The sequence below is a fragment of the Symphalangus syndactylus genome, chromosome 4 (assembly GCF_028878055.3).
Source record: "Symphalangus syndactylus isolate Jambi chromosome 4, NHGRI_mSymSyn1-v2.1_pri, whole genome shotgun sequence".
Classification (NCBI taxonomy): Eukaryota; Metazoa; Chordata; class Mammalia; order Primates; family Hylobatidae; genus Symphalangus; species Symphalangus syndactylus.
The window spans coordinates 115,071,675-115,092,563 of NC_072426.2; the positions used below are offsets into that span (position 1 = coordinate 115,071,675).

The 20,889-nt window shown below is 35.4% G+C and overlaps 1 protein-coding gene across 4 annotated transcripts in view; it reads left to right on the plus strand.

Moving 5' to 3' along the window:
* The window catches only part of IL15 (interleukin 15), a 376,963-nt gene that overhangs the window by 225,836 nt on the left and 130,238 nt on the right, over positions 1-20,889 (plus strand). For 3 of the 4 annotated variants that reach the window (XM_063637646.1, XM_055275991.2, XM_055275989.2), the window contains one exon: positions 16,585-16,777. The gene's annotated coding sequence lies outside the window, so the exon portion shown is untranslated. Of the gene's footprint in view, positions 1-2,644; positions 2,750-16,584; positions 16,778-20,889 lie in introns of those variants that run through there. The other variant, XM_055275992.2, reaches the window with a different exon arrangement.

Here is a 20,889-nt window from a genome sequence, read left to right on the forward strand (position 1 = left end):
AGCAAGAACTGAACATGTTTAAACATATTAGCTATTTCCCTCAGAAAAGTCATTCTAACTTTTACTCCCTGAACACAGGTTTTCTCCATAAGAAATTACATAGACTAATGGAAAATATATAAACTACAGAAGGTCTACAAACTTATATTTCATTTTCCTTGACAAAAATATTCTTTAAAATAGTGGATCTCAAACTTTTAGGTCTCAGAACCCTTTTACACTTGTAATAATTACTGAGAATCCCAAAAAACTTGTATTTATATGGGTTATATCTATTGGTATTTATCATATTTGAAATTCAAATTGAGAAATTTAAAAATATTTATCTTCAATATCAATATTAAATCCCTTAATATGTTAAAACAAATAATATATTTTATGAAAAAGATTACAAGGATAACTAAATTTAGTGAAGTTGTTTTACATTTATGGAATTTGAGAATTCAGAATGAGTTTTACATTTTTGGAAATCTCTGACTGAGATTTCTAACTGAATCATTGATATCTATAAAGAGACTTTACCAATAATTCAAGTGAAAGATTATGATGACCTGAACTAGAGTAGTAGGTTGTATAGACTGAAATAAAATAGACTCAGTTTCTACAGAAATATAAGTAATAGGACTGAACAACTTGTCAACTTATTATATACAGCAAATGAAAGAAAGAATAAATTTGCAAATGTAAGGACAGAAGCTTTGGGAGGATGTAAACAAAATTGTGTGTTAAAACACAAACACAGGCTGGGCACGGTGGCTCACGCCTGTAATCCCAACACTTTGGAAGGCCGAGGCAGCTGGATCACCAGGTAAGGAGTTGGAGACCAGCCTGGCCAGTGGGGTGAAACCCCGTCTCTACCAAAAATTAGCTGGGTACGGTGGCGGGTGCCTGTAATCCCAGGTACTCGGGAGGCTGAGGCAGGAGAATCACTTGAACCCAGGAGGCGGGTGTTGCAGTGAGCCGAGATCGCACCACTGCACTCTGAGAACACTCCACTGCACTCCAGCCTGGGCAACAGAGCAAGACTCCATCTCAAAAAAAAAAAAAAAGCACAAACACAGAATGTCTACCTAATAAAATGTAGCTGAATCCTCATGACTGCTTCTACATCCAATCTGCTTTAATACGTTGTTTTGGTTGAGTGGACAAAGAAAACCTAGCTTCCCACAGATGTGTAATTGGAAGAGGGGTAAGTTTTTTTAACAGCGTTTCCAGGTCATGAGTTGCTTAACGATGGGAATACTTTCTGACAAATGTGCCATTCAGCAATTTCATCCATGTGCAAATATTATAGTGTACTCACACAAACTTAGATGGTTTTGCTTACTACACACCTAGACTATATGGCATAGCCTATTGCTCCTAGGGCTACAAACCTGTACAGCATGTACTGTACTAAATACTGTAGGAAGTTATAACACAATGGTATCTGTGTATCTAAACATAGAAAATTCTCAGCAAAAATATGGTATAAAAGATAAAAAATGGTACACCTGTATAGGGAACTTACCATGAATAAAGCTTGCAGGACAGTAAGTTGCTCTGAATGAGTCAGTGAGAGATTAGTGAATGAATATGAAAGCTTGGGACATTACACTTAGGCTGAAACTACCTTTGCAAGAATTGTAACAGTGAGAAAATTGTATCAGTGAAGAAGATCTGATCTGGCCAACCCCCTTCTTGCCTTTGGTCTTCAGTCTGCCCTTAATTATTCCTAGGCCTAGGCCAAGCTAACTTTAGGAGACAATTTATAGTTTAAGTGATAGTAGCCCTTCTCAAAAATTCAACCACCTTTGAAAGCTAATGAGAGACCACCATGCTAAGAGGATAGAAGAGCCTGAATTCTGCTAAGTTATACACAATAAAGGATTTCCAGCCACAGTTCCAGAGGTTACAAGAAATGAAACTTCTCCAAATACTCCTGCAGATAACATCACTATTGTAGAACCTAAGATTGGCCTTTCACAGGGTTTTTGCATGCCTGAAGACCAATGGCTCCACCTAGACCTGCCAACCTCTCCTGTGGCTGCACCCAGAAGTGACTCAGTGCACATGAGGACCATTTCCCATTCTATATGATCACACTCCTGCCCAAAATCAGCAGCAAGCACCCATTGCCTAGCCACCCTCACCCATTCCCCGGTACTATCTTTGAAAAACCTTAGCCCTCAAGTTACTGGGGAGGCTGATTGTAGTAATAATAAAACTCTAGTCTTCCATTGGGCAGGCTCTACATGTGTAAAATTCTTCTACTGCAACTCCACTGCCTTGACAAATTGGCTATATCTGGGCAACAAGCAAGAAGAGCCATTGAGCAGTTACAGAGCTGCACTAAATTTATAAAGTAATAGTTTTTTTCCAATAATAAATTAACTTAGTTTCTACAACATTTTTAATTTATACACATTTTTAAGTTTTTAACTTTTGACTCTTTTATAATAATGCTTTGCTTAAAACAAACACATTGAACAGCTGTACAAAAATATTTTCTTTATTGATTTTCTTTTTCTATAAGACTTTTTTCTATTAAACACACACAATAACCTAGGACTACACAGGGTCAAAATCATTAATATCACTGCCTTCCACCTCTGCATCTTGTCCCATGGGAAGGTCTTCAGGGGCAATAACATTCACGGACGTGTCATCTCCTGTGATAACAATGCCTTGTTCTGGATACCTCCTGAAGGACCTGCCTGAGACTCTTCTAGAGGAATAGGTTTGTTTACAGCAGCATCACCACAAATATGTAAGTAATCCCTTACCCTACCACATTATAATAGCTACGATATCACTAGGCAATATAAATTTTGCAGCTCTATTATAATCTTATGAGACCATTCTGGTATGTGGTCCATCACAAATGTGGTTGCTTTGCAGCACATAAGTTAATTGAGAATATTCTTCTCTGATACTACACTAAAACTTCACCAATATTAGTTTCTAAAAGATTAGTGTGGAATTTGATAACATACCAGTGAGCTTTTTACACTTTATTACATTAAAATCCATTGTCTAATTAGCACTTTTAATCAGCCATTTACTCTTACATGCTTTTGTAACTGTGTACATTTGGAAAATATCAATTCAGCGATTTATGAATATTTTCTAAATGATGATATATTCCATTATACATCAAATAATCATGTTATTCAATATCACTACTGACCTCATCAGAAAAGTTATTAAGTATTGGGGAACTGTCAAGTTCACAGGAACAGACACAAGTTTTCTAACAATTTAAATTTTCACTTGTAAGCTCAAATTTTATCATTGCCAATAAGTACTGTCAGTTGTTTTCTTTGAAGGATAAGATGTCTTCCAAATACCCAAGTATGAATAACCTGAGTTTATCTGTCATTCATTGTTTCAATAAAAATAAGTGTTCCATTAAAAAGCAGCATGATCAGTTCGCAACTTGAATGATCACAAGTGCTCCTCCTGGAGACAGCCATTGTACTTCAGGGTATAGAAGTGTGTTATTTGTACTTTCCATTTCCTTATACAAAATATATTCAAATGATGTTTACTCAATGGTTGATATTTCATGAAAAGAATAATGTTTACTGTTTCATCAAGGACATCAAGGGCATTCTTAAGTGAAAGTGACTTATTTTTTTTTCTGTGAGAGTATGGCAGGAAAAATTGCAGTGACTACTGTTACAGTTTGGTGCCTAAACAATGGCCTAGCTGCAAGTTTCTCTCCCCATTCTGATCCTACAGATAAGGTGCCTTAGCCAAGTAATCCTTATCAAATCAAATGAATGTAATTCCGGCTTATCCTGAGTGGTAGCTTTCAGATCCGTGCCAAACTACAGAATTATTTAAATAAAACAATGGCATCTTGCCTTGGGAACCATGGGTGCCTCACCTTCTTGATACTACCAAAGCCTGCCCCGCCACAACCATTTATTTGTTCACTCTTTTCCCAAGTGTTACCCTCCTGTGGCCCTAACATGGTGCGTTGTGCTCCTACTCCAGGCTGTGAGTATGTGTGACTAATATACCGTGGTCGATCTCATCTGTTCAGTATTGGGTGTTGTATGTTTGGTCATCTCCATAACCTTAGGATGAGAATTGCTCCCTCATCAACAACTGAAAAGGAGGTGATTAACATAAACACATGGAATATTTCATCACCATTTGCACTTGTTGTCAAGAATTCAAATAGGAAAACTTCTATGATTGGTTGGTACTGATTCTGTATGAATACAGGTAAAACAGCAAATAAAGCCAAGTCTGTAGATTTTGCAATGCAAAAGTACAACTCTGCAGATATTAACTCAGCTTCCATGTTTGCAGCTAAGTCTTTAATGTGACAAGTTACTGTGTCGTTGGGAAGTGTCAGTGTCATGATTTACTTTCCTAACTTTTCTCCAGTAGGTATTAACGATGTCAACCATATAAGGCTTTATTAGTCTCTCAGCTATTGTATGTGCTTCTCTAGCCAATGCAATATATAAGTTATTTTGTAAGATGCGTCATTGGCTTCTTCATTTTGAGTTGAAAAGCTGTAACAAATTTGAATTTTAAAATAGCTTATCACATCTACATTTAAACTGTCCAATTCTTTATATTAATAACCCCAAATGATTTGTCTCAAAATGATAGCACAATGTAACTGGCAATATGATACTATTTGAAAACGTTCCGTTGAATAAGATACAATAAGGTAAATCAGTAGTACATATAATTCCTAAGGGGAAGATAGCCTTTGTCAAATAATTTTTATTTCTTATTTATAGTATTATCCAATTTCTTTACAGTAGATTCCTTCCTTCCATTAATCATAAAACTCTAAATCATCTTTTTCAGCATCTTGAGAAATAGACATTGCAGCTGAAGCATAGGAAAGCAGGTCTTTTGATTCCCCCTTTTTAGGCCAAGAATTCATCCTTTTTTTTTTTTTTTTTTTTTGAGACGGAGTCTCGCTCTGTCGCCCAGGCTGGAGTGCAGTGGCGCGATCTTGGCTCACTGCAAGCTCCACCTCCCGGGTTCACGCCATTCATCCTGCCTCAGCCTCCGGTGTAGCTGGGACTACAGGTGCCTGCCACTGCACCCAGCTAATTTTTTGTATTTTTAGTAGAGACAGGGTTTCACCGTGGTCTCGATCTCCTGATCTCGTGATCCACCCGCCTCGGCCTCCCAAAGTGCTGGGATTACAGGCATGAGCCACCGCGCCTGGCCGAATTCATCCTTAAATACAAGAAAAAATAGTATAAGTCAATTATACTTACTTTAGAATAATATTCCTTAACTCAAATAATAGTATTAGGGAAATTTTTAAAAATTAGAAAAATTTTCAAAAAATTAAAATATCAATACTAAACAAGAACACAATGTACACTTGTTTTGGGCTTCTATAGAAAGATAAGGAAAATTTCAGCATTTCAAAATAATTATATTTTGGACAATAATGAAGTAAAAGATTATAAAAGATGTTAAAAAGATAGCTAAAAAGGGCACATTAGAAATACTGAGATAAATATAAAGTAATATCTCAAAATGCATATATATGCACACATTCTAAAGCTATTATCTTAGAGAATTCTGCAAATTCCTGAATATAAAGTCACACATTCCATTAGTTAGTAGAAAAATAATGTCACCACATGTCATTTACCCTTTAAAATACTCCACTGTACACTTATGAGAGAATGAGAGTAAAAAGATAAATAGACAGTAACATTTGGTATTAGTATGAAACTGCTGTTAATCTTCCAGATCTCCCAAAGGTCCATAGCAAACACTTTAAGAATCACTGATTTAGAATATCTATATTTTAAAAACCCCTAATTTGCTATTGACTCGCTCAGCCAATAACTTTACTACTCTTTCTTCTCTTTTATTTTGTCTAACATATGAAAAGCCTTTACAAATATTTAAGAAAATAAATGAATAACACCCCCAAAAGAACTGGCAAAGCATAAGAAGTGGCAATTAACATATGACGATATGCCAATTGTCCTCAAAATATATGAAAAGATACACAACTTCACTAGTAATCAAAGAAATATAAGTTAAGATGGAAATACTTATTTCTTATAAAATATCTGAAAAAAAGTAAAACACTGATAAGATCAGGCATGACAAGGGTATGGGGGAATCTGCACCTTCTCAGATTAAATTAGAAAAGCAAATAAAAATTGGAACAATTCACATATTCTTAAATTTAGAAAAGCAAATAAAAATTGGAACAATTCGCATATTCTTAAATTTAATTCTGTAACTATAAATTGGTATCACCTTTCTGAGGAAAAACTTGGCAATGTCTTCCACTTCTGAGAATTTATCCTAATGAAGAAAGTGGATGAGAATTTAAAGACGAATGTATTGTGTTTTTATATGTATATATATATATATATATATATATATATATATATATTTGTATTTAACTGACATAGTTTCTATAATAGTAAAGAAATTCAGAACAACCAGAATATATATCAGTAGGGATTGGTTATAGAAATTTTGGTGCCTCCACACAATGAAACACTATTCAGCCATTAAAGAGAATGAAATAAATCTTTATCATTGCTAGAGATGGAAGCCCAAGATACTTTAAGTAATTAAACATAAACAACATGCTATAAAAGTGTATAAATATTATGTTCCTATTTAAAAATTAATATAGATGTGAAAATTCATAGACAAGTGATATGCACCACAATGTTAAAGACTGTATTTACAGCTAGTGAAATTGCTGGTGTTTTGCATTTAGTTTGTAAGGCAATATTTCTCAGTAGCGTGTGTGTAAGGGAAAGCTTTTTCCCCTCAGGGGACATATAGCAATACTGAGGACATTTTTGATTGTCACAATTGAGGAAGTGCTACTGGCTTAAGGCAGGGAAAATTCAGAGATGTGGCTAACCATTCTACAATTATCCAGGACAAAATGTCAATAGTGGCAAGGTTTTAAGGTAATTCAAGTTAACTTTACAAATATTTCTGGGGCTGCTATAATGTGCAAGTCACAGGGAATACAGCAATAAACAAGAGATATAGTGTTTTTCCACAGGAATAATATTTGTAATGCTTAAATATTGTATTAGGACCACTTTATAAATAAGTAAAAATCATAAAGTTATATTAATTTGGGGGTAAAAAGGGTGAGTCCTTTAAAAAGTATTCTACCTTTAATGTTTTAATTCCACTCAATTGAATTTTTTAATGTAATCACAAGAAGTTTTCACAAAGATTCATGTGCAATTTCATTTCATGAATTATTTATAATAGTGGAAATTTGGAAATATGTGCAAAAGTAGTGGTGTGGTAAAATAAAACATGAATATTCAGCCAATGGACTATTATGCAGCTTTTAAAATTCACATTAAAAAATACTGATATGAGAAATGTTCATTGTATAAAGTAAAACACACCACAAATCTCTTAGTACTGCATGATCCTAATTGAAAACACACACAGGGAAAATACTAGCAGGAAATATGTCAAAAAGAGTTATGATGGCTCTCTCTATGGTGTTGTATTATGGGCAATTTAAAATACTTTTCTTTACAGTCTCAGTACTTTCTAAATCAGCTAAAGTGAAAATATATTATTTTTATAATTAGGAAAAAAGACATACCATATTGATTACTATGTGTAGTGCCCTATATTCATATAGAAGAAAAAGGAGATACAATTTTTCTACCCTTGAGAAGCTTATATATGAAGTTGGAGAGATGAGTCATACATTCATGGAAAGTTTATAATTAATAAAAATAAATACAACAGATAAAAGAAAAGATAGAAACAAAGTTATTTTGAATATCTGCTAGCCTGGCACTGTGCCAGATGCACTCGCCAACATCACATTTCATGATGCCACTAGTCCTGTGAGGCTGGTAATATTATCCCCATCTTAGCGATGAGAAAACTGAAGCTCACTGAGATTAAGTAACTTGGCATAGGCCACCCACAGATATTAAGTGCTAGTGCAAGGATTCAACCCCAGGTCTGAGTCATTTTTATAAAAAATTATTGTTTCCACTTTGTGTGCTTTTCATTCTGGAGGTACAAGAAAAGATTACCATAATCATTAACCTTAGCGTTTCAATGGGAGCCATGAAAACTCACTCATTTTTCTCAAGAGATGTAGGTATAGGCACTAATCAAATAAGCCGACAAGTATGTTTTAATTTCTTCAAAATAGTTCAGTGGAAGTCTTATGTGTTCAGTATGTTATGAGTACAAGATTTTTATGTCTGAGACTCTTGTTTTAAAAGTCATAACATGAATCTCTGCACAGTCATCCATTGCTTCGGCAAAAGGGGAGTTCTTAAACACCCAAGGTGAAGCAGTGACATGTGATTAATGACTGCAAGCCAGATTACTTCTCGGATCGTGCTTCGTATCTACTTGATATAACTTGGCAGAAAGTCAGAAAATAAATGTTTTAATAAATACTGCTTTCATTTGTAACAGATCTCTGCTTGAAAAGGAGTGGGCAGTCCTGTGTCCTTCCTTTCTTTTGTCTATATTACAGGGTCTTGGTCTCTATTTTCTCTGACACGGAAGTATTTATTCAAAATAATGGTTCTCACTTAGGGGAGTTAGATCTACCACTCTTCCACAAAAGCACCACTAAACCTAATTCTCTGTCTCTATTAAACAAAATATCACCCTTGTCTGTTACTGAAAAATGTCTGCCGGTAGCTGAAGATTTGTTTCTTCAAACCCCTCCATTACAAGAAATTTAGAATTTCTTCTGTTATTTAATTTAAATCTTTAATTGTGCAAAAGGATTTGGTAGTAAAGAAGAGGGGAAAAAATGTGGGTGTGTTTTATTTTTCAAAAGACATTAAATTTTTTTTACTGTAATTTTTATACATTAAAATACAAGTTTATGATCAGTAGTCTTATTATTTTAAGGACTATCTTCATTTCTCCTTTAATGTGATGTTAAATGACTTGGGAAGTAGAGAATTTCTTTACTACTAGAAACACTGAACTCTCACTTGGAATTTTGCCAACACATCTAGTATCTTGAAATTAAACATTAATTGATTTTCCTATTTTAGAAAATTATTAATAATATCATGATTTGAATGTGTACCTTAAACACCGCAAAATCAGTATTTTTTCCCTCACTTTGTAAATGAGCACACTGAAGCTCAAAGTTTAAATAAATTATTCTGATTCATATAGTGGTAATTATTTGACTTGAAATTCTAACCTACTGTACCTGAATACAGCTTCCATGCTTTTCCATACACCATGCCCAGTTTTATGTCAAATACAACTGAAGCAAGTGAAAATATACTCAACATCACTAATCATTAGGGAAATGCAATTTAAAACCACAATGAGACACAACTTCACACCCATTAGGATGACTATCATGAAACAAATAAATAAAATCCCAGGAAAACTGAAAACAGCAAGTGTTGGCAGAGATGTGGAACAGTTGGAACCCTCTTACATTGCTAGTGGAAATATAAAATGGTACAGCCTCTGTGGAAAAGAATATGGCAATTCCTCAAAAAGTTAAACGTAGAATTACCATGTGATTCAGAAATTCTGCTTCTGGGTATATATTTAAAAGTATTAAAAGCAGGCATTCAAACAGGTACTTGTCCATTGGTGTTCATAGCAGTGTTAATCACGATAGCTAAAAGATGGAAACAATCCAAACGTCCATCAACAGATGAATGCATAAACAAAATGTGCTATATACACACAGTGGAATACTATTCGGCCTTGAAAATCAATGGAAGTATGATACATACTACAACATGGATGAACATTGGAACATACCAAGTGAAATAAGTCAGACACAAAAGGACAAATAAATATGATTCCATTTACATGAGGTACTAAAGATAGACAAATAAAATGATAAAATTTGGGTTTACAAGGCCATCTCTCTGACATATATTCAACATTGAGCTTTGGTATTGGCTGACAATAAAGTTGTATTCAAAATATGAGACCATTGGCTGGGCATAGTGGCTCATGCCTGTATTCCCAGCATTTTGGGATGCCGGGGTGGGTGGATCACTTGGGTCCAGAAGTTCAAGACCAGCTTGGGCAACGTAGTGAGACTGTCTCTAAAAAATATACAGAAAAAACAGCCAGCCATGATGATGCATACCTTCAGTCCCAGCTATTTGGGAGGCTGAGGTGAGAGAATCATTTCAGCCTGGGAGCTCCAGGCTTCAGTGAGCTATGATTGCACCACTGCACTCCTGAGTGACAGTGAGACTGTGTCTCAAAAAAAAAAAAGAGAGACCAAAACATGGAAGATAACAAGGAGTCTACGGAATGAGAATAAATGGACACAGAAAGACAAGATAAAGCCATTAATATAACTTAATATCTCTGGTTACACATACTGCCAAAATTTGAAAGATTATACAATTTAATTCAGATTAAACTAAGTAAATTAGCTGAAAAAAGTTAAGTAAAACCACAGAGGATACAGACTTTAGTAAACAGAAAACAGGTGAAAGAAGTGAATATGAATGTGGATTTAAAGACCTTTACCTTATAGTGAATATAAAGAAGGACTAAACATGTCCATTTAAGGTTCAAATTTTCACTCTATGTATATGGCCCTTGGGTTTGTTCCTGGTCTCTAACTCTTAGGTAATCACATCATTATCACAAATTGTCATCCTCACTTGCCCAGAAATGGTAAATTTGCTTCCCTTGATGAGTAAGTATTTTATCGATCACATAAAATTTTAAATTAAATTCAGAGATCATGAAATATATGAACCCAGCATCATTTATACTTTTAGTTAAAGGTCTGGAATAAATTTTAAATTATAGGGACAGTTTAATATATGTAATATTTAATGAATTTGTAATGTTTAATAAAATCTGGTATATTAGGCCAAGCACAGTGGCTCACGCCTGTAATCCTGGCACTTTGGGAGGCCAAAGAGGGAGGATTGCTTAAGGCCAAGAGTTACAGACCAACCTGGCCAACATAGCAAGACCTTGTTTCTCTAAAAAACGTAAAGAATAAAAAAAGTATTTGGTATATAAAAGGATCTGAACATATATTAAAAAGTGTAATGGATTCTGGAATTGTGCTTTTAAGCTAAAAATATACCTGAAAATTTTACTAAGTTTGTGAAAACACGAAAATTTGAGATACAATCTATTTTAAAGTTTATGATATTTGCAAGACTATTTTAAATGCAAAACTGGATTTTTCTTGTTAAGGCTTTGAATTTGAGTTGTCAGAGAGTTTTTTTAAATGTTAAAAAAACAAACATATTAAATATCTAAGTATAGTCCAACATATTTTAGAAAATGTAATTTACTAAATTTGTCAATGGGATTATTTAATTTAGTCTATTCAACTTGAATTAATTGAACATTCACCAAAGAAAAAGAGAAAATAATTCTTGTTTATTAGTTTTTATAAATAGTAGAATAAGATTTGTTAGTTAAAAGCTTAAGAGAAGCTAGTTTCCTTTATAATTACAACTTTAATAAAGTTATATTAATTAAAAAATTAAGTAATTGGGCATAATCCTTTCAAAGCACAAAAGCTCCTTCAAGGCATTGTAATAGCCCACACTGATGACCTTGACATGGAAAGCTATACTACAGCAAAGATCCTCAGCTCCAGTGGACATACCTTTGATTTGGGATATAGTAAATCATTCATAATAAAACTACTAGAGTATACAAATCATTTGCATTAAAGAGTGGAGTAGTTTTCAGGTTATTCCTATAATAATATCAACCTTCTTCCTTGCTTTACTGCATGCTTTCTTCAGTGGGAGTTATTTTTAAATTGCAAAGCACTGAGGTTTGTGGCAATCATATAGTAAGATCCCCTGCTTAGGAGCATCCTTAGGGAATGCTGACTGATTAGGAGAATGAGAAGATTATGGAGTGGTAAAATAAAACAAAAGATTCACCAGGATATCTCGTTATTTTTTATTTCTAATGTGGAATGACATTTCTTGCTAGAAATATTTGTATAAATATTCCTTTGTTCTGGCATCTGCCCATAAAGGTTCCAGAGACTAGGACCTAATATATCAAATTTTAAGATACAAAGATTTTAGATAAAAATTTTGATGATTTTCATTGTGTATAAGTTAATAGAAGTCAGTTAGTGAACATAAACTGTCTCCACCTTTCCACCCTTGAGTATTAATCTTTTAAGAAGATTTTTCATAAAGATGGAATGAAGAGAAAGCACAGAATAGACTCTGTGTGTAACCTGTAGGCAGTACTGTACTGGTGTGCTGTTACAAAAAACAAAAAACAAAAAAAAAAAAAGAAAATCCCTGATCTGTAGCATTTACCCATTTCTCTGGTATGAATACTCACCATGGCCGATTTCAGGCTTTAAAATCAGCTCGCTGAGGGACAGCTCTAGCATAACACTGCCTCTAACTCTTCCATTTCTATTCCTTTGTTTTGGCAGCTGATCATGGCTGGAAAATAAACCAACAAACAAACATGTAATCATGTTGAAATATTTTACTTTACAGCTCGTAACCATGAATCACAAATGGGCCCTTTATCTACCAGATCTTTCACTATTTTAGAAATAAAATATTACGTTGAAAATAAAATTTTCACTGTTTTGTACTTTCTTTCTCCTGAAACTCCAAATACTGCTTCACCCACTTTTACTCTCAGCTAATGGCCTTGCTCTCCGTTTCACTAAGAAAAATGAAGCAATCAGATGAGCTGTGCAGAATTCCTCCCCCCAGGGACTCACCTGCAAACTTCTGCACTCTTTTCCTCTACCTCCCTGTCTGCTTCTGTCTAAAGACAATTTTTCCATTTGTGGGTCAGAATCCATTCTGTTTTACTCAAGGCATCACTCCTGTAATTCTCACTCGTCTCTAAAGCATAAGTTTCTTGCTTTCTACCAGAGTAATGTCATCAGTTAAAATGTTACAATTGCTATCATTTTTTTTAAAGCTTCTCTCAGCCCAACCTCTCCATGAGCTGCTGCACTTTCTCTGCTCTCTTTTAGTAGAATAACTCTTGAAAGAGTTGTTTTTAACTTGTGTTTTTGATTCCTCTCTTGCCACTCTCAAGCACACTCCAGTCTGACTTTCCCCATAGTCACCATTCCAGCAAGAGCGTTCTTGTTGTGGTAGTGCCCCACTAATTCCCTTCAGATCTTAACCATTCCACTGTGCTCCAGCTCAACTTGAAAACTATGAGGATCAGTATCACTGCCTGAGAGCTCTTTCCAGATTCTCAGAAAGTCACATTCATGCAAGGAAAGAGCTGTAAATATCACGGAATTAACACCGCCCACACCCTTCCCCAGCAGTGTCAACTAAATTTGTCAATATAAAATACCACCACTCCCTTGCTCTTTGTGTGGAACAATTCTGAATTGTGTTTTATGCCATTTCTTAGTCTTGTAGGAATAAGCTCCAGTTGTCAACTATGGCTTAATGACATACACTTATGGGCTGCCTTCCTTATATCATTTTTTGAATCTACTATTGCTGTTCCTACACCTCTCAAACAAGCTCCTTCCTCTCAAATTCTTGTTTAGGATCTGCTGCTATGGGAACCAAAATGAACTCAGTTGCCAGTGACCTCCACATCATTAAACCGAATGATCAATTAGTTTCCTTTTTATTGGAGCTTTCAGTAGGATCTGACACGTAGTTCTCTCCCCTCTCCTGGGAACATTTTCTATTCTTGATTCTAGCTCAACACATCTTTAATTTTTTTTTTTTTTCCTGAATCACAGGTCATTCCTTCTCAATCTCTTTTCTTAGTTACGCTTCTTTTCTGCACTTTTACATTTGAAGTGCTGCAGGTTAGTCAGTCCTTGGTCTCTTCCACTATCAGTGACTCTTCTGGCTTTATATACAACCTCTATGTTAATGACCCGTAAATTCATATCTCTAGCACAAGTTCCTCTTCTGAGCTTCATATCATATCTAAGTACTTAACATTTCCACCATGATGTCCAATAGTCATCTGAAACTCAACATGTTCAGACTGAACTCCTTTTCTTGGCCTTATCTCAAACCTGCTCCATTCACTATCTCATTTAACAGTAAAACCATCCTTCCAGCTATCCAGTCAAAAGAAACTTGGATTTATTCTTGATTCTTCTATTTTTCTCAGCAAATCTTGCATTTAGCTTAAAAACATAATCAGGATCCACAATTTCTTAACACCTCTACTGCTCTCCTGATTCAGGTCATCAACATTTCTCACCTGGATTACTTCAATAGCTTCTTAACAGGTCTTCTGGCTTCTATTCTTGACCCTCAATAGTCTGCTGTCAATGTAGAAGCTGGAGAGATATTTCAAGAACATGTATCTTATCATTTCACTCTTTTGCTCAAAACCATGTGTGATGTTTAATTTTATGTGTCGACTAGACTGGGCTAAGGGATACTCAGATAGGTGGTTAAACACTATTTCTGGGTGTCTGAGAAGGTCTTTTCAGAAGAAATTAGCATTTGAAGCAGTAGACTTATTAATGAAGATCTGCCCCTATCTATGTGGGTGGACATCATCCAGTCCATCGAGGGCCCAAGTAGAACAAGCATGTGGAGAATGAGGACATCCATCTTTTTCTGCCCTCAGACATTAATGGTCCTTGTTCTCAGGTCTCTGGGCATGGTTAGGGACATACATCATTGTTGTCCCACCACCTCTGAGGTTCTTAGACCTTTGAACTATGATTAAATTACACCACCAAATTCCCTCATTTTCTAGCATGCAGATAACAGACTGTGGGACCTTTCAGCCTCTATAATTGTATGAGCCAATTCTCATAATAAATAAATGTGTAATATACTAGTTTAGTTTCCCTCAAAGACCCTGAGTAATACACCAGGTAAAGCCTCTCCCATGTCATCTAAATCTCAAAAACACTCCTAGAAAATGAGGTGGTGTTATCCTCATCTTAAAGAAAAATAAAGGGAAGTAGAGCAACATCCCTAAGGTCAGACGGCTAATAAATAGCAAAGAAAGGAATTTTGCCCCAGCTGTTTGGCTGGAATATGTGTTCCCAATTATCACTTTATAAAGACTTCAAATACAAAATCAAGGACATTATCTATTAAATAAAGAGACAGACTTTCTCCAAAAAGTATTTAAATTGATTTGATATGATGTCCCAAGTACTTCGGGATCCAGTTTTTAATGTGACTCCAGATGTTTTAGCAATTTCTGCCAACAAATTAAACATTCAACAAATATATGTATCAATATAGAGTAAAAATTAATTAGAGGCATCAAATTGAAATATAAACGAGACATTCATCTTCACATAATTTCAGATATGCCAATGAAAATTCATTAAGCAGAAATGTCTAATACATAATTCTAATAATACCACACAGAAGTACTGTCAGGATCACTTGGGAAAGAGCAGCTGTATTTCATAAATTCACAGGAAACAAGTTATTGTTATTGTTGTTTAATACACAAAAATCTCAGTTTAATTTATTGTAGAATTTAAGGATTACAAACATCACAATAATCATGAACTATGTGAGAATTTGGAATTCATGCCTTTACTTCCCTCAACTTACAGATTAATAAAAATAAATGTAAAGACATTCATTGACTTGTCCAAAATAAAACAACCGAAAATTAGCACAGCCATGACAATGTATTACTACAAATCTGCAGTTCAAGTATTTTTTTCATTATTACATCAAGGAATTAAAAATCTAATTGGGGAAATTATAAAATATACCTATTTCATTCTTTCTAATGCCAATTAAAGTAGTTTGTACACTGCTTTATACCTTTTTAGTAGGTAGTAAGTGCAAGGACAATACTTCATGGGTTTTATTGGGAAGTGATTATCTAAAAAATTGTGTGTTTGCCTTAACATACAAAAACTAATCAATATAATTCACTATCACATTAACTGAATAAAGGGGAAAAGCTAAATGTTTATCTCAATAAGTGCAGAAAAAGCATTTAATAAAATTCAAGTTTGATTAACAAACTCTCAACAAACTAGTAATAGAAGAGAACTTTCTCAGTTTTACAAAGAAAATAACATATAGCTAGAATTGTGCTTAATGGTGACATATTGAACAGTATAATCATCATTTCTGGAACAAGGCAAAAGAACTCACTTTTATTCAATATTGAATAGATTATTTTAGCCAATGCAGTAAGGTAATAAAACGAACAAATAAAAAAAGACTGACCATGTCAAGTCTTGATGAGAATGTAGATTACTGGAAACATTGTATATCACTGGTAAGAGAATAGAAAAGACACCCACTTTGGGAATCAATTTGTCAGCTGTTTTCTAAAGTTATCCATGCGTCTATATTGTGATCCACCAATTCTCTCTCTTTTCTTTCTTCTTTCTCTTTCTTTCTTTTCTTTATTTCTTTCTTCTTTATTTCTTTCTTTCTTCTTTCTTTCTCTCTTTCTTTCTCTTTCTTTCTTTCTTTCTTCTGTCTTTTTTTTCTTTCTTTCCTTCTTTCTTTTATCTTAATTGACTCATGATATTTGTACATACTTATGGGGTACAATGTGATGTTTCAATACATGTAAACATTGTGTAATGATCACATTGGGAATAATGAGCATATCCATCACCTCAAGCATTTATTATTTCTTTATAGTCCGAACATTCAAAATCTTCTCTTCTAGGTAAGATGGCAGATAGGAAGCAGGACTAGCTTGCAGCTCCAACTCAGATGGATAGAGCAGCATGTGGAGACTCACATCATGAACTTTTGCCCCAGTAACTACTGCAGGAACATACCAGGAAAGCCGAAAGAATCCACAGGCCCTTTGAAGGAACTGGATCACCTCTGCAAGCTTCCTGAGATGCTGAAAAATTGTGAGTCTACTTGCTTTCTTAATGGGGAGTCTCGTGGTCTGGGGCAGGTTCTAAGCCCTGGTCACTGGGTGCTTGGAAATAGACTCAGTGTTATTGGGGGAAGGGGGCATGGTGAAAGCGAGACCAGCCTTTAGGACTGCAGGCTATGTGGGAATAGAGTAAGGCCTGTGACTGCCAGCTTTCTCCCACTTCACTGGCGACCTGTATGACTCAGCAGAGGCAGCCATAATCCTCCTGGGAATGTAACTGCATTAAACTGGGAACTACACCTCCATTCCCCACAGTAGCCACAGCAAGCCTTGCCCAAGGAGAGGCTGAGCTCAAAAATGCTTATCCCTGCCCCAACTGATGGTCTTTCTCTACCCATCCTGGTAGCTGAAGACAAAGGTCATAATCTCTTGAGAGCTCTATGGCCTGGCCCAACATCTGAGAAACCTGAATACTTAACCTGGTGTCCTTAGGACAAGTTTGCATCCTCCCTATAGGACCTGATATAAAGCTGATGCATTCTGAAAGCACCAACTCCTGGCTGAAGGCCAACAACACAAAACCAGTGCACTAAACAAAAACACAACCAAGGACCCTCACAGAGTCTGCTTCACTCCTCTGTCACCTCCACTGGAGCAGGTGCTGGTATCTACAGCTTCAAGACCTAAAGATGGATCACATCACAGGACTCTTTGCAGACACTCTCCAGTACCAGCCCAGTGCCCAGGAGCTCCGCTGGTTGGCCAGGCACAAAAGAGCAAAAACAATCACTATAGTTTGGCTTTCAGGATGCCCCAGTCCTAGGAGAAGGGGTAGAAGAATACATCAAGGGAGCACCCCATGGGACAAAAGAATCTAAACAGCAGCCCTTGAATCCCAGATCTTCCCTCAGACATAATCTACCCAAATAAGAACAAACCAGAAAAACAATTCTGGTAATATGACAAAATATGGTTCTTCTTCCCCCAAAAGATCATACCAGCTCACCACAATGGATCCAAACCAAGATGAAATTTCTGAATTGCCAGAAGAAGAATTCAAATGGTTGATTATTAAGCTAATCAAGGAGACACCAGAGAAAGGTGAAGTCCAACTTAAAGAAATAAACAACATGATACAAGATATGAAAGGAGAACTCTTCAGTGAAATAGAGAGCATAAATAAAAAACAATCACAACTTCTGGAAATCAAGGACACACTCATAGTGTTCCTGGACCAAACTGATGGCTTGGCTGCTCTTTCTTGTGGCCCAATATCAAGATGCAGATGAACTGCGGAGGAAGAGAGTTTTTATTTTTATAACCGGTTACAGGGAGAAAGCCTGGAAATTATTACCAGACCAACCTAAAATTACAAAGTTTTCCAGAGCTTACACACCTTCTAAGCTATACGTTTACATGTAAGTGTGCATTTATCTAAAGACATAAGTGATTAACCTAATCTATAACTAAGGTCTGAATCCTGAAGACCTTCCTCTGAAGCCTCAGTAAATTTATTTAATTTAAATTTGTTCAGATGCTGGGCTGATTACCCTTATTTTGTGTCTTGCTAAATCACAGAGGTTTGAACAGTTCCTTTAGATCCCCAATAAACTTGTTTGTGGAGGCCTGGGGAGTTTCTTCAGACCCACAGTACAACTTGTTTAATCCTAAATGGGTTCTGTTAAGAATTCCTTTTTTATTTTGTCGTGGTTTAAGGCCCAGGAAAGGCCTAGGCAGAATTCTTGGTGGACTTTTGTTACATCCCAGCCTTTGTATAAGGGCACTGACTTTTAATATTTAACTTAACCGTTTAGTCAGTACTGAAACTGTTGTGAGTGAGATCTGGACTGCCACAAGAGAAATGCAAAATGCACTGGAAAGTCTCAGCAATAGAAGCAAACAAGCAGAATAAAGAACTTCGAGCTCAAAGACAAGGCTTTTGAATTAACCCAACCCATCAAAGACAAGGAAAAAAGAATTAAAAAAATGAAAAAAGCTTCCAAGAAGTTTGGGATGATGTTAAATGTCCATACCTAAGAATAATTGGTATTCCCAAGGAAGAAGAGAAAGCTAAAAGTTTGGAAAACCTATCTGAGGGAATAATTGGGGAAAAGTTCCCCAGCCTTGCTAGAGATCTAGACATCCAAATACAAAAAGCTCGAAGAACACCTGGAAATTCGTTACAAAAAGATCATTGCCTAGGCATGTAGTCATCAGGTCATCTAAAATCAAGATAAAGGAAAGAATTTTAAGAGCTGTCAGGCAAAAGCATCAGGTAACCTATAAAGGAAAATCTATCAAATTAACAACAGATTTTTCAGGGGAAACCCTACAAGATAGAAGGGATTGGGGTCTTGTTTTTAGCTTCCTTAAAAAAAAAAAGATTATCAGCCAAGAATTTTGTATCCAGGGAAACTAAGCTTCATAAATGAAGGAAAGATAGAGTATTTTTCAGAAAAACAAATGCTGAAAGAATTCACTACTACCAAGCCAGCACTATAAGAACGCTATTAATAAAAGGAGTTCTAAATTTTGAAACAAATTTTTGAAATACACCACAATAGAACCTCCTTCAAGCATGAATCTCACAGGACCTGTGTAACAATAAAACAATGGAAAAAACACAGGATATTCAGGCAACAAATAGTATGATGAATAGAATAGTACCTCACATCTCAATGCTAACATTGAATGTAAATGGCCTAAATGCTCCACCTAAAAGACGCTGAATGGCAGAATGGATAAGAATTCACTGACCAAGTTTCTGCAGACTTACCTAACACATAAGGTCTCACATAAACTTAAGATAAAGGGGTAGAAAAAAATATTCCATGCAAATGGACACCAAAAGAGAGCAGGAGTAGCTATTCTTATGTAAGAAAGAAGAAACTTTAAAGTAACAGCAATTAAAAAAGACAAAGAGGAACATTACATAATGACAAAAGGACTAGTCCAACAGAAAAATATCACAATTCTAAATATACATGCACCTAACACTGGAGCTCCCACATTTATAAAACAATTACTACTAGACCTAAGAAATGAGATAGATGACAACACAATAATAGTGGGGAACTTTAATACTCCACTGAGAGCACTAGACAGGTCATTAAGACAGAAAGTCAACAAAGAAACAATGGACTTAAACTACACCCTACAACAAATGGACTTAACAGATATTTACAGAACTTTCTACCCAAAAACTGCAGAATATACATTCTCTTCATCAGCACATGGAACATTCTCCAAGATGGACCAAGAAAAGTAGAGAGAAGATCCAAATAAGCTCAATTAGAAACGAAATGAGAGATATTACAACAGATGCCACAGAAATACTAAAGGTCATTCAAGGCTACTACAAACACCTTTATGCACATAAACTAGAAAACTTAGAGAAGATGGATATGTTCCTGGAAATATACAACCTTGCTAGATTAAACCAGGGAGATACACAATGTCTGAATAGACCAATAACAAGCACCAAGAAGGAAATGGTAATAAAAAAAATGCCAACAAAAAAGTACAAGACTAGACAGATTCACAACTGAATTCTATCAGATATTCAAAGAAGAATTGGCACCAATCCTATTGACACTATTTCAAAAGATAGAAGATCCTCCCTAAAATAAGAAATAATTCTAGGAAGCCAGTATCACCCTAATACCAAAACCATGGAAGAATATAAGAAAAAAAGAAAACCACAGACCAATATCCCTGATGAACATAGATGCAAAAATCCTCAACAAAATACTAGCAAACCAAATCCAAAAGCATGTCAAAAAGATAACCCACCACGATTAAGTTGGTTTCATACGAGGGATGCAGGGGTGATTTAACATATATAAGTCAATAAACATGATACACCACATGAACAATTAAAAAAACATATGATCGTCTCAATAGATGCAGGAAAAAAAAATTTGACAAAATCCAGCATCCCTTTATGATTAAAACCCTCAACAAAATTGGCATAGAAGGAACATACCTTAAGGTAATAAAAGCCATCTAAAAACAAACCCAAGCCAACATTATACTGAACAGAAATAAGTTGAAAGCATTCTCTCTGAGAACTGGAACAAGACAAGGATTCCCAACTCTCACCACTTTTGTTCAACATAGTACTGGAAGTCCTAGCCAGAGCAA